Source organism: Dermacentor albipictus, chromosome 3 (assembly GCF_038994185.2).
Source record: "Dermacentor albipictus isolate Rhodes 1998 colony chromosome 3, USDA_Dalb.pri_finalv2, whole genome shotgun sequence".
Classification (NCBI taxonomy): domain Eukaryota; kingdom Metazoa; phylum Arthropoda; class Arachnida; order Ixodida; family Ixodidae; genus Dermacentor; species Dermacentor albipictus.
Window position 1 is genome coordinate 72,549,793 of NC_091823.1, and position 13,068 is coordinate 72,562,860.

Below are 13,068 nucleotides of genomic sequence, written 5' to 3' on the forward strand. Positions count from 1 at the left end.
AACGCGATAGCGACACGTCAGAATAATACACCAAGTGTAAGGCTCGTAGCTGTAGCGGCCGTATGAATTGAAGTAAACGTAAGCTAAGCAAAAACGAGTTATTCAGTTAGGGGTCCTCTGTTCGAAACCTGCCTTAGGCAATTTGATTATAGTTTACTAAATAAAGCCAACGTTCATTCTTAGCTACTTTACTACCACTTTTAAGTATCGGGCATGTTTTACACCTCTTCCGTGGGCCGATCCCGGAGATAGTGCACAGCCGCACCAATAAAATTACGTTATTTTCAAGTTTGAGCTCTGCTATTGTTTCGCACTTTTAATATTTAAGTCTGAGAAGACTTAAAGAGGCATGCGCTGTCGGTGTTTTGTTTCATGATATTTGTTTGTGTGGGCTGTCTTTCTCAAAATTCTGCAGAATAATTTTTCCAAGCATGTAAGTCCGGGTATGAGCAACTTTTGTGATAGAATTGTCTGGCAATATAAGCCGCATATACCACATTTCATACAGCAAGTCATGACATGTAGCATCATCATCATCATCATCATCATCATCATCAGCCTATTTACGCCCACTGCAGGGCAAAGGCCTCTCCCATACTTATCCAACTACCCCGGTCATGTACTAATTGTGGCCATGTTGTCCCTGCAAACGTCTTAATGTCATCCGCCCACCTAACTTTCTGCCGCCCCCTGCTACGCTTCCCTTCCCTTGGAATCCAGTCCGTAACCCTTAATGACCATCGGTTATCTCCCCTCCTCATTACATGTCCGGCCCATGTCCATTTCTTTTTCTTTATTTCAACTAAGATGTCATTTACCCGCGTTTGTTGCCTCACCCAATCTGCCCTTTTCTTATCCCTTAACGTTACACCGATCATTCTTCGTTCCATAGCTCGTTGCGTCGTCCTCAATTTCAGCAGAACCCTTTTCAGAAGCCTCCAGGTTTCTGCCCCATATGTAAGTACTGGTAACACACAGCTGTTATACACTTTCCTTTTGAGGGATAGTGGCAACCTGCTGTTCATGATTTGAGAATGCCTGCCAAACGCACCCCAGCCCATTCTTATTCTTCTGGTTATTTCAGTCTCATGATCCGGATCCGTGGTCACCACCTGCCCTATGTAGATGTATTCCCTTACCACTTCCAGTGCCTCGCTACCTATCGTAAACTGCTGTTCTCTTCCGAGACTGTTAAACATTACTTTAGTTTTCTGCAGATTAATTTTCATACCCACCCTTCTGCTTTGCCTCTCCAGGTCAGTGAGCATGCATTGCAATTGGTCTCCTGAGTTACTAAGCAAGGCAATATCATCGGCGAATCGCAAGTTGCTAAGGTATTCTCCATCAACTTTTATCCCCCATTCTTCCCACTCCAGGCCTCTGAATACCTCCTGTAAACATGCGGTGAATAGCATTGGAGAGATCGTATCTCCCTGTCTGACACCTTTCTTTATTGGGATTTTGTTGCTTTCTTTGTGGAGGACTACGGTGGCTGTCGAGCCGCCATAGATATCTTCCAGTATTTTTACATATGGCTCATCTACACCCTGATTCCGTAATGCCTCCATGACTGCTGAGGTTTCGACTGAATCAAACGCTTTCTCGTAATCAATGAAAGCTATATATAAGGGTTGGTTATATTCTGCACATTTTTCTATCACCTGATTGATAGTGTGAATATGGTCTATTGTTGAGTAGCCTTTACGGAATCCTACCTGGTCCTTTGGTTGACAGAAGTCTAAGGTGTTCCTGATTCTATTTGCGATTACCTTGGTAAATACTTTGTAGGCAATGGACAGTAAGCTGATCGGTCTATAATTTTTCAAGTCTTTGGCATCCCCTTTCTTATGGATTAGGATTATGTTAGCGTTCTTCCAAAATTCCGGCACGCTCGAGGTTATGAGGCATTGCGTATACAGGGTGGCCAGTTTCTCTAGAACAATCTGACCACCATCCTTCAACAAATGTGCTGTTGCCTGATCCTCCCCAGCTGCCTTCCCCCTTTGCATAGCTCCTAAGGCTTTCTTTACTTCTTCTGGCGTTACCTGCGGGATTTCGAATTCCTCTAGGCTATTTTCTCTTCCACGATCGTCGTGGGCGCCACTGGTACTATATAAATCTCTGTAGAACTCCTCAGCCACTTGAACTATCTCATCCATATTAGTAACGATATTGCCGGCTTTGTCTCTCAACTCACACATCTGATTCTTGCCTATTCCTAGTTTCTTCTTCACTGTTTTTAGGCTTCCTCCGTTCCTGAGAGCCTGTTCAATTCTATCCATATTATAGTTCCTGATGTCCGCTGTCTTACGCTTGTTGATTAACTTCGAAAGTTCTGCCAGTTCTATTCTAGCTGTAGGGTTAGAGGCTTTCATACGTTGGCGTTTCTTGATCAGATCTTTTGTCTCCTGCGATAGCTTACTGGTTTCCTGTCTAACGGCGTTACCACCGACTTCTATTGCGCAGTCCTTAATTAACATTTACCTAAATATATACAGAACCTCATGGCCACGACGACGGCGACGACGACGGCAAAAATTACCTTGCAGTGCCCATATAATTGCTATCGCAATATTTTTTTTGAAACCTCCTTGGTCTAGTGCCTCTCGAGCATAGCACGCAGGCATATACATCGCACATAGCCCAACGTACTCCCATGGAGCTCTTTCGTCTTGCGTCGAAATCTGGTGTCTCTCGAGCGGACAACCCATACATCGCGCAAAGCGCTAACTTATGTCAAATGGAATCAAGAACCAAACCATACATTAGGCCAAGCAGCACACTTACATAAAATTGTTTATGGGAAATCTGGTGCTATAAATCCTAGTGGTGGTGAGCAGTGGCGTAGCTAGGTCGTCTGGCAACCGGCGCCCATAGGTCTTCTGTCACCCCCCCCCCCCGCATCCCCCCCGGGTGTGTAGTCGAGGAAGGCGAGGATATCGACAATTCCCGGTTGCCTTCAGACGTATAAGACATCACCCGATGCTTAGATGATGTAGAGCAAGGCATTGTGGCATATCCATGCCGAAATGCTCAATACCATAGAAATATCTGCTCAAGAAGCCGATTGGTTTCTCCTGCAGCCGGGCACGTCGAACAAGACCAGGAATGTGGTCTTCGCAAACACGCAGTGACACGAGCAACACGCACGCATGCGCAAAACACTCGATGAAATGAACAAAGAGGGTTTCGACAGGGCAAGTACGGATGCGTGGAATAAATCATCCATGGAACGCTACAAGGACAAGGACGAACGGCTTCGTCACATCACCTTCGCCAATCGCATCACTATGTACAGGTCACTGAGTGGTTAGTTGCGGAAGCAACCGGTAATTCATCGTACCACTGCTATCCGGAGGATGACATTCTCAATTATAAACGAACACACGCCACGCCCTTCCATACATTTGAGAAAGAAGTGTACATCTTGGAGGTAAATAAATTTCTCGTAATCTTTGACCAACACTATACTAACATTATGAACGAAAAGAAGTACACTCACAACGTTGACATTCGTCACAGTATAGAACGTGCGAAACGATTATGGATGAAGAAGCCGCACGTCGACGAAGCTACTGACCAGACCGAAAAAATGGAAACATCGACAACAGGCAGACGCGTCTGCTACGATGCGACCAGTAACCACTGCGGACAACAAGGACATTCTTCAGAACTACACGTACAAGACAAGGCATTTGCATCCAGATGTCCCACTGTGCCGACGTGAACAGGCATTCTACCCACAGACGTGCTCCTGCAGAAAATGTATCTCGCAAGCTATGGACAGATTGAAATCCTGCGTGAGGTCATACATAGCCTCGCAACGCCATGATCCACGCCACTACAAATCTTCTTTACGGGTGCGGCAGGCTATGAAAAGACTTTAATCTGACGGCTCATTGGGGATCTCTACAACCGATACTGCAAGGTCGGAGATGCATAAGAAAGTGTCAATGCATATACAGAGTGTGCAACGACTGGAAATGCAGCAGTAGCGATTGGGGCTGTCACCGTGCACTCTGCCTTCAAGTTGACCATATCGGCTCGCAAGCACCTTGCCGTGGTTGCTTGGTGGCTTCGGTGCTGCGCTGCTATGCAGAGGTCACGGGATGAAATCTCGGCCAATTATGGTCGCATTTAGATGGGGAAGAAATGCAAAAAACGTCCGTGTACTTATATTTAGGTGCACGTTAAAGAGCTCCATGGTGGTCAAAATGGATCCGGAGTCCCCCACTACGGCTTGATTTATAATCAGATCCTGGTTTTGGCGCGTGAAACCCCATAACTTAACGACTTAGGAGCTCACAACCGTGACCATGGTCTCAACAACAGTGATCTTCAACACCTTCCGCAACGCATTCAGAAACATTCGATGTGTCATCATCGACGAGGTCAGCATGGTGCCTGCGGACACACTCGTTCTGGCCGACCAGCGACTCCACAGCATTTCTATGATCCCTTGCGGACATTCGAGTCAATTGCTTCCGGTCAGAGCGTTCGATGCCTACAAGCGGTCAGCGCTTATGAGCAACATCTTCAACACAGCTCGAATGCCACGACACTACTTGCCTTACGCAAGTTGTCAGGCAGTCCGACAGCACCTTTTCCACGCTGCTCACCAAAATTGGTGACGGGGCACCTTTGCAATACAATAAAATTGCTTTAATCGAAAGCAGATTTGTCACCTTAGAGTACCCTGCAAGGCGCTGTCCGTATGGTTTCTCAAATCGACAACTACAACGCACAAGTTGCTGCTGCGTACGAAGGTGTTGTAGAAACATTCCGTTCCACGGGAAATATGACGGTGTAAACGGTACACCGATCTAATGAAGAACTACAATGGGCGCAAGAAAAGGTTGCAACTTTCACAAAGGCCGATACCGGAATCGCGGTCCGCGAAGCTTGGCGTTGTGCGTGGGACACCCATACATGATCGTACGCAACATTGATATCAAGGACAGAATAGTCAACAGCTCTGTCGGGAAACTGCGGTTCCCCAAACACGACGTTCACGGAGGAGTGATGCGGTTGTGGATTCAATTCCCAGATGGCGTAGGAATTGTAGCTGAAGTAAGGAGCGCCACCTCAAAATGCGCGAGGCGGCCATCTTGCCAACTTTTCGTGTCATCTCAAGGGCAAAGGCGTCTCGCACATCATTCTCAAACGAACCCAATTTTCCGTCACTCATGCTAGTGCGATCACAATCCACAAGTCGCAAGGCGGCACATATGACTCAGTTGTCATGGAATATGCAAAGTCATACTTGCAGACTTAGGTTTACTTGGCATTGACTAGAGTGCCCAACCTCAACGGGCCCTGCATCTATCTCATAAAAAAGAAAGAATACTTTAAATTCTACCACTGCAAGGGAAATGGAGACCACGCATTAGCTAATGAACTCGGATGATTACAAGAACATCCACTCGAATCAGTCGCGAAAGAATGTGCCCAGTTGGTTAAGGCGCCTTTACTGCTCGTTGGATGCGCGTACGTCAGGTATAACTTTGTAAACAAGTAATTTTCAAAAATGTACTGTGCAATAAATGATTAAATAACATTTCTAAAATTGTCCGATGGCAGGACTCGAGTACAGGACCTCTAGCACAGAAGGCTGATATTGAAACGATTAAGCACATGGACGCATGCATCGAAAGGCGATGTGTGACGCCCTTATTATTCTACTTATAAACGACCTCTCGGTGCCTTGAGACGCTTGGCACGTTTCGATTCCGCCACCTCAAGCTCAATCGTTGCAATTAGTAGCAATTGTGCGTGTTCGCAGCGTCTCGTGCAGTTCGAAGAGCATAGACTGCTCTGAAATTTGCCACAATGGAGGCGTATACAAAGCCACAAGAACGTCTGAATCCACAAGCACGAAGATCAGACAAATCCATGCACTTCCCATCATGCCCATGGTGGGTCAACGGCTGTGGTGCCAGAGTTCCCTCTAGTATATTGTAGGAAACTCTACGGGAGACTCTACGGGAGCTGCAATCGGGGCGGTTCAGCCAGCATGCGAATAAGGGGAAGTATATGAATTTGCCTAAACTTCGTCCTTCTGGCTTCAAACGTCTCTTCGATATTGTAACTTCGTTATTTTCAACTAAGCACTCTGTACTAAATAAATAAGTAAACATTATTAAAATCATCCGCCGGCAGGATTCGGACACAGGACATCTAGCACAGAAGTCCGACAGCGGAACCATTACGCCACGGACACATGCATCGACAAGCGGCCTAGAACGCCTTTATGAATTTCTTGCGGGCAAGCCAGAGTCTTGAGACGTTTGGCGCATTTCGATTTGGACACGTCGACAGGTTGAGCCGCTATTAGTAACGATTGTGCATGTTCAAAGATTTTTCTACAGACGCGGAAGGGAAGAGTCCTCAAAAAAAGTTAACCTTTACACTCACTGGTATGCTTTGTCTTTTTCACAGCTCCGCTGGTAGACCACATTCATAGAGTAGAATGGTGGCGAGAGAAAGAGAGAGAGAGAGATTGAAGAGGAAAGGCAGGGATGTTAACCAGATATGAGTCTCCGGTTTGCTATCCTACACTGGGTATGGGGGATAGGGGTTAGAAAGATGACAGAGAGGAAAACGGGGAGCGCCTTTCTCCAGCCCTAGCAACAGCGGATGGCTGCGATTCCCAGAGGACCCACACGTGAGCATCGTAACATTGAGTAACAATTTTTTAAGGATTACGTGGGCCGTCTGCAATATTGCTGTATATGTATTCCTCCTTGGTTATGCCTTATTTATCGTCAAACAATAAAAACATATATTTTAGTCTATCTCGTTGCCGTCGTGCCTGCAAAGGATGTCCTAGTCAGCCATCATTAACAATTAGCTCAATCATATACGCCTGCTGTGCGAATAAGCCTTCTGTGTGACTATGCACAAATCCACTGCCTTTCTTTTACAAGACTTCTACTTTGTAAACATATTCTCGCGTATATGGATACCCAATGAATTATCCGTACTCTATAATTGGGTATACGAATGTTTCGTAAGCTATTTACTGTATTTCTGCTGTAGGGTGGCGCAGAGTTTGCGTTCAGTTACCAAACTTCCAAAATGCCTTCTTCTCAGTTTTATATACACGTTCATTCCATCGAAGGTCTGACTTCATAGTGATGCCGTAAGTGCTTGTAAGTGTTTACTCTAGCTAGATTGTAGTCATTTAAAGAATATGAGAGTTCTAATGGCATTGACTTCTTGGTTAATGTCATTGTAGCTAAATTTGCTGTGTTAAGTTTCGTGTGCGAAGACTCGCACCATACTTCAATTTTAGATAATTCGTTCTTCAGAAAGCTGTGGTCATCGAAGCTATGGACTTCATGGTACGCAGTACAGTCATCTGCAAATAGTTCACTTTTTACAGGAATGTTCTGAAATGATATCATCAACATTTTATAGCCTGTTGTCGCGATTTCACTGAATCTGAGACTGTAAATCCAAACGGCGCACTTCAGTGAGAGCAATCCCAATTTTGAAGTGCGTGGTGATCTAGAAAAAGCACGTCCGTGTGTCACCATCTTACGTCTAAACACACACGCATTATTAAATATATGTCGAGACCTACACACATTGGCTTATGATTTGCACGCGAGAAGTGGCAATATCGGTTTCACCAAATTATTGCTTGGAAGAAATTCAAGGGCCAAAATAAAGGAAGAGAATGAGGAAACAGCAAGCCAACTTCGTTACTCTACAGCTCTACAGTAATTCTAACGTGTGCTGAAAGACACTGCTCGAATGGTTTTATGCACTCATGCACTCCACTGACAAACCAAAGCAGCGAGAATCAAAACGGACGCATACTGTCACGATAGAAACTCACCGAAATACACAGGTGCCACATTTTATTCACACAACGTCTATAGCGTGGCGCTTCTGCGATCGGGATTGAGGGGATGAAAGGCAAAAATGCTCGTCTGCTTAGACTTTGGTGTGCGCTAAACAACACCAAGTGGTCAAAATTATATCGAAGTCTCGTACAACCTAAAAACACGTAAAACACCAGAATTTAATTGAACTGAAAGTTTATATTCGACCATCAATGGGCGTGGAAACTGAGAAAGAAGGAACCCTTGGCCCATCCTGCGCGGTGGTCGCGAGTCACTTCAGATTATTATGAAAAAATCCGATTGGTTAATCTTTTTTGCAGGTAGCAAAAAACTTAAGCAAGGAAAAGTTTCGCACTCTGGCTTCTGCAGCTGAATCCAGACCAGAGATAAGCAAATCGGCATAATCGACTGGCCGCCGATAACGTAGCAGAAGGAAAAGGTTTAAAACATAACGGCGCTATAATATGAGAACGTATATAAACGCAGCAGACCCGCCATTTTCTGCATTCCATGACGACGCTTTTTTTTTCGCGACAGTAGTGACAAATGTACATTATTCATTGAAAGAGACATAAACGTTTCCGTTCAGCATTTACTATAGTATCGAGCGATTCGCGATAAACAATGCTCAACTTCGCCATTGGTGCATCTAACTAAATAAAAACAAAGAAACTGATGACTAGAAATCGAGAAGTGCGATCGAAGCCTGAGCAAGCATGTCGAGCACATTAACGTTTTCCATTTAGAACACTATAGACACCGTCTCACGTGTTAAATCTAATTCTCGTTTCCAAGAAAACTTCAATTTTTGCTAACACTACTACTCTACTGTTTGTAACGCGCCATGACGTTCCCGTACAATCTCGAGGAGAAATTTCGAAGCCAAGTAGGTGAGATACCTCACACGAGGTCGTTTCTCGCACCTGCTGATTCTCACATACATCCAAGGCGCGAGAACGCATTGTCGCCCTAAATAATGCACTTTTTTTTAAAAGAGTACCTTGCGATACTGTTTCGCTTGACATAATTTTTTTCTTTTGCACAAATATTCGCGCACAAGGATATTCAATTCAAACGCCGAGGGAGAACGTTGCAAAAAACGTCGCGCGCGGTTGTCGCTATCTTTTTTATTTTTCTTCATGACGATGCCACCACTTTGACAGGACAATGAGTGAAAATATAATAACGAAGTAAAACATAGAACGATATACCCGTTTGAAGAGGATGGAAAGAGAAATGGAATGGAAGTAGTCGTTCATAACTCAAGCACACCCGAAACAACGAAACGCCAACTATCATACTTGTACCTACTGGTGGTTTCGAACCAAAAATAAATTTACCCTTAGGCAGCAGTAGGCAATTGACTTAAGGGTCCGACTAGACTTTGACATAGAGGCTGCTGTTTCGTAAACCTTATTGAATGTGGGGATTTTTTGCAATTTTCTGATCATACCGAACACGACACCAACGTCGCATTATCCCAAATGCAAATAAATTAGGGCTAAGTCTCCCCGCTCCCAGCCCTTATTTTTCACATTTCTGTCTTTTTCTTTTTTGCTCCTTGTAGGCAAGCCCCTCGCTTAGCTGTCTATTCGTTATTGGCGAAGCATGCAAACCCTCTGGTGAGGCGCTCAGCCGAATGCAATTTTGTTATGAACACATTTCCCCTAAACGTTATCACACGGCGGCGTAAAATTATAAACATGCTTGAGACACGTATGTGAAAGAAAGCGAAATAAAGTTGCTTGTATAATATCTATACGTAGAAGTCGCGCAAGTACAACGATGGTGTTTCCACTGCGATGGAAATTTCCACGATGGACAAGTGTCCTTGGATCTCACTATTTACTCTGATAGACCACCGGTCATCGGTTCCTCGAATTGTGTCGCCTTTTTCTCTCAATTTTAACTAATATCTGGAAACACCAGTGTAATGGCCTAGCTTATTTTCCGATACCTGATCGGTGGCCAGGGAAGTACAAGGAAGAGCAAAGTAATGGGAATAATAAAGTGCAGGAAGTAAGTATGAAAGGATATATAATAGTTTTTAAAAAAGAACACAAATTGCAGCATAAGAAATCATCACACTTCATTTCCGTGTCGTGACACTCCAGATGGTGTTCGTAGAACCGCCCCACATAGTCTCACACATGTCACTGATTGCATACAGCAGCTAGCATGCGAGGCCCGATCACTCTAGAAAGTTCAAATAAAAAACAGAAGCATCGCGAGCTGCGTCTCACATACGAGAGAGGGGCTGCGTAGGCGAGAGTATGCGCCTCAGCGTTGTCGGCCACCGACACGGGAGCGCGTTACTAGCTCGAGAGTTCTCCCCGCGGGCGTCGCGAACGCACTGCACAGTAATAACGATTGCTCGAGGTTTCCCGCCGCACCAAAGCGCTTGCCAGAATTCGAGTTGGCGATATTGAGGCATGGCAGGCATTCGGGTGTCGTCTCGCACCCGACGTCCGACCATGCAAACCACGCACATCGCTGCAGTGAAATGTTTCGCCCACTGATCGCTGCTCGCGGAGTGCGGTGCAGGAATCGCTGTTTGCAGTTGTTGGCTGTGACCTCGGACGATATTCGGCATGTCTTGGCTGCCCAGGGCAACGTCGACAGGTCACAGCTGGTGGGCGCGAGTTTGCCCTCCTCTCTCCAACTCCGCCCCTCCCCAACACATCTACGCGTTTGCTGCGTATATGTCACGCATGAGAGAAAGGGGGACGGGCCACGGCTCCTCTACTGCATGCAAAAGATTACGCTCAACATGGCAAAATGCTTACGATGGGCGCATTTCTCCATTTTTGTTTCCACAACAAAGACAGAGGGGGGGGGGATGAGATTGAGTAAGCAGCCTCGTGGACGTATAAGAATCCGTAACATTGACGACTTTTGACGTTTCTACAGTTTTGTCCAATGCAGGGCAGCAATCCGGAGATTGGATTCTGGTTAGGCTGCATTTCTTTCTTTTCTTCTTTCTTTCTTTCTTCCTTTCTTGCTTTCTTTCTTTCTCTCTCTCTCTCTCTGTCTGTCAATTACCTTCACTTTTACAGCTGAAACGTAAATATAATCCTCTAAATAAAATCTTTTTTTTTCCGATCTCTGAACCTCACTTGTAACTTCGCTACCTTTTCTGGTACACTCCTTTCTTTGAGGGGACAAAAGCTGCGCCCCTATCAACGCTTGTCGGTGTAAAATGCAGAGGGTTCTGTGATTTTGATGGCGCTACTTTATGTTGGAATTGTAGCGAAACTTTATTATGTCCGAGAAAATCACATTTGCAGTAAGTAGTGACACCTTTTCTTTACGCATTTTGCAGTGGTTCTTGCGCTGACAGACACGGAAATGCAAAGGGAGTACAGGACACTCAAAGTGCTACTTACACCTCATTTCTTCGAGCGCTTCTTTGTGCACGATAGAGTTTATTTCACCGTATTATGCTGTTCCTGTAACAACCAGATATGTGGCGCTAACACCTTTCCTAAGCCCGCTTGGCGTGTCGGCGTGACGGGAAGCCAAAGAGAAATGCGGGCCACCCTACCGAACAAAAAGACGCATCTTAAAGCTCCAAGATCCATCAAAAATTGCCCGCTCGGAGGCGACAGTATTGGGCCGCCTCTGGCTTGGGGTGGCATTTACGAAGGCCTACTCATTGTTACGAACTTGCACCGCTGCACCACGAATACGGCTTTGTGGTCCCGTAGCGCTCGTCACCCGTTTCGTGACAGAGCGTTGGTAGCGAAGACTCCGAGCCTGGCGTCGATGAGAATAACAAAAGGGACTTTATACATTATATACAGGTTATCATACAGGACATAAACGGATCGGCACTGGGGCCAAGAGCTCACACAAACGCGACTGTTCTCGCACGACGGCGTCCGGCGAAAACGCGTGACACATCTCACCCCAGTCGGGAGCGACCCTCTCTCCAGGTGGGGTCGGCGGATCCTGTTTTCGAGCGGCGTGTCGCTGCTTTTATAATCCCCGAGGCCCATTGTCACTCAAACGGCCCAATACAAAGTCAGCACACGACGGTCGTCCGAGGCGTCCAACCAGCGACCGCGCTGGCCACTCGGTTCAAAGTTCGCGCGCGCGGTGACCTCCAGGCAAGGGAGGTGCGGCGCCGGGCCGTCGGGCACACGCGGACACGTCAAAACACGCTGCTCCGCCGAGGCTTCTCCCGCACGAAGGCGCAGCATCTTGACTTGTGAAGGGAGAATTATGGCGCTCGCAGGATAGATTCTGCATCTTGCAGATTCGGTATCCGGGCTTGTGGTAATGGCACAACAGCATCCCCGCCCTCAGATAAGGCGCCGGGAAGACGAGCTGCCTCCACGTGGCTCGGATGCCAGGCGCGCACGTTCGTCAGGCTCGTCCAAGTTCACGTCCAGTGTCGGGACGCCAGGTAACCTCACGTGCCCAGGTCCGACTCGCCAGGACAGGAGCTCTGCTCACCACGTCGTCGCCAAGGCACCTTGACCAGCTCCGCTCGGGTCGTTCCTAAGACCTTGCTTCTCGCCACTGGTCCCGCTTGGTCGTTCTGCAGCTTGCAAAACCGACCGGCAAAAGGCAACACCCAACACGAACAAGTGCCCTCTGTCTCCCGTCAAACACCAGACAAGGCCATAATTCAAATCAACCTAACTAAATTGCTATCCCTCTTTTTGCTCCCGCTGCAACAAGAGGCAGGTGTACGATCTAGCACACAAGGCTCAAACAATCAGTTTTCAAATCAACAACTCAACAAAATAGAAACAATTATTAATCAGCAATAATAATTACAAATAGAATGGTCCCCTTGAAATCACTTGGACCGAAAACATACTTCTGAGGAAGCAAATGAGGTCATTCATTTTTCCCGGCGATATTTTCGCGGAATCCGAAGCTGCTTATATTTGCGACCCTGCTTATCCGTGTAGCGGCGGTACAATAAGCCAGATTCCTTGCCAAATGAAACCTCCTTTTTTTTCACTCCCCGTTTGACGCTCTTCCTCAGATCGGCTAGTGAACAATCTTCCTGTTGTTCGCGAATCCGAGTTTCCCTTTGAACTGCAGCCTGCTCCTGCCAGCTGGCGGAAACCGGAGCGAGTGTGGAGCCCGCGTCGCCTAATTGCGGCGTCGCGTCTCTATCGCGGCTAGCACTGCACGCGTCACTCCCACTCACCTCCAGGACCCGCTCGCCTAGGCCAGCCTCCGAGCTCTGCCTCTCCCGTGA